Source organism: Populus nigra, chromosome 2 (genome assembly GCF_951802175.1).
Source record: "Populus nigra chromosome 2, ddPopNigr1.1, whole genome shotgun sequence".
Lineage (NCBI taxonomy): Eukaryota > Viridiplantae > Streptophyta > Magnoliopsida > Malpighiales > Salicaceae > Populus > Populus nigra.
This window is the reverse complement of record NC_084853.1, coordinates 17408994-17411493: the sequence shown is the minus strand read 5'-3', so window position 1 is coordinate 17411493 and position 2500 is coordinate 17408994.

The following is a 2500-nucleotide window of genomic DNA, read 5'->3' as shown; positions in this document are numbered from 1 at the left end:
GCGGACAAAATCGGCAAAGTCGACAAAAAAGACTGTTGGTCTGGACATCGGGGCAGCGGCAGCCATGCCGACAGGGGGGGAAATCGGCAGCGCAGATTTGTGCAGCTGCAGGTTCGTCGGGGAAATCGGCAGCGCAGATTTTTCGATGAACATGGGCTGGAAGATGGACTGTCCAGGCCAGGCAGGGAAATTCGTCAAGGGGACACGCTGACGAAAGTAGGCTCGTCGGTGAAAATCGGCAGCGCAGATTTTTCGACGAACAGGGGCTGGATGCTGGACCGGCCGGGCCAGGCAGGAAAATTCGTCAGGGGGGCACGCTGACGAAAAGAGGGGCTGCCGCGTGGAAAATCGGCAGCGCAGATTTTTCGACGAACATTCGTCAGGGGGGCACGCTGACGAAAAGAGGGGCTGCCGCGTGGAAAATCGGCAGCGCAGATTTTTCGACGAACAGGGGCTGGATGCTGGACCGGCCGGGCCAGGCAGGAAAATTCGTCAGGGGGGCACGCTGACGAAAAGAGGGGCTGCCGCGTGGAAAATCGGCAGCGCAGATTTTTCGACGAACAGGGGCTGGATGCTGGACCGGCCGGGCCAGGCAGGAAAATTCGTCAGGGGGGCACGCTGACGAAAAGAGGGGCTGCCGCGTGGAAAATCGGCAGCGCAGATTTTTCGACGAACAGGGGCTGGACTGGCCGGGCCAGGCAGGAAAATTCGTCAGGGGGGCACGCTGACGAAAACAGGGGCTGCCGCGTGGAAAATCGGCAGCGCAGATTTTTCGACGAACAGGGGCTGGACTGGCCGGGCCAGGCAGGAAAATTCGTCAGGGGGGCACGCTGACGAAAGTAGGCTCGTCGTGGAAAATCAGCAGCGCAGATTTTTCGACGAACAGGGGCTGGACGCTGGACTGGGCCAGGCAGGAAAATTCGTCAGGGGGGCACGCTGACGAAAACAGGGGCTGCCGCGTGGAATGGCAGCCTACACGCAGATGCGAATTCGGCAGCGCACGATGGCTTGAGCAGGTCATGGGTTCGACTTGGCGCGATCTGAAACCTGGACGAGGGACTGTCGACGCTGGACGAGCCAGCGCGGTGGCCTGTCGTGCCCCGTTCAGGGGGGGCCTGCCGCGGAGACAGCCCTCGCGGGCTCGACAGCGCAGGCCAGCGTCCCCGACGTCGCTGGCCGCGGCAGGCGAGCTGCCGGGGTTCCCGCATTCCTACAAGAAAACGTCGTGCTTTCCACATGAAACCAATCCAGTAAAATCAGCCATATTTTTATGAGGCTGCCCACTGAATTTGGGGTCATTCCGGGCCGGTTCCTAGTTTTGCGGATTTACTCGATTTCTAATGGTAGGAAAATTAAAACAAATACTTCCCGACCTCGAAAAATTCTGGGAAAATTAATGAAGGTGGATTGGATTTTTGCCAACCTCTCTGCAAAATTTCAGCTCAAAATACCAAGAAATGAATTTTTTAGAGGGGGGGTGACAGCTGGGACCTAGTAGTGTCTCCCCCTGCCAGAGCTGCAATGACACTTATTGCTCTTTAGGGAGCCACCAGGCCGGCGCCCCTCAAAGACCACACGCGCGCGCGCGCCCGCCCGCGCTGGGCGCTGGGGCGCTGGGGCCTGAGGGCCTGGGGCCCTTGGGGGCCCTTGGGCGCTTGGGCGCGCGCAGCGCGGCCCCCGCAGCCATGCCGCGCCGCGCGACGCGCGGACAGCCCCTGCTGGCTTGCTCTCTCGCCCGCGGGGGGGCTGCCTTCGGGCCCTGGCCCCCCGCGTTCTGGCCTGCCCCCTGCGGGGGAGAGGCTAGGCGCTGCAGGGGCCAGCCCGACGTCGCTGGCCGCGGCAGGCGACAGCCCCTGCTGGCTTGCTCTCTCGCCCGCGGGGGGGCTGCCTTCGGGCCCTGGCCCCCCGCGTTCTGGCCTGCCCCCCGCGTGGGAGAGGCTAGGCGCTGCAGGGGCCAGCCCGACGTCGCTGGCCGCGGCAGGCGACAGCCCCTGCTGGCTTGCTCTCTCGCCCGCGGGGGGGCTGCCTTCGGGCCCTGGCCCCCCGCGTTCTGGCCTGCCCCCCGCGTGGGAGAGGCTAGGCGCTGCAGGGGCCAGCCCGACGTCGCTGGCCGCGGCAGGCGAGCCGCCGGGGTTCCCGCATTCCTACAACAAAACGTCGTGCTTTCCACATGAAATCAATCCAGTAAAATCAGCCATATTTTTATGAGGCTGCCCACTGAATTTGGGGTCATTCCGGGCCGGTTCCTATTTTTTCCGATTTCCTCGATTTTTAATGGTAGGAAAATAAAAAAAAATACTTCCCGACCTCGAAAAATTCTGGAAAAATTAATAAAGTTGGATTGGATTTTTGCCAACCTCTGTGCAAAATTTCAGCTCAAAATACCAAGAAATGAATTTTTTAGAGGGGGGGTGACAGCTGGGACCTAGTAGTGTCTCCCCCTGCCAGAGCTTCAATGACACTTATTGCTCTTTAGGGGGGTGCCCCCTGACTGGCCATG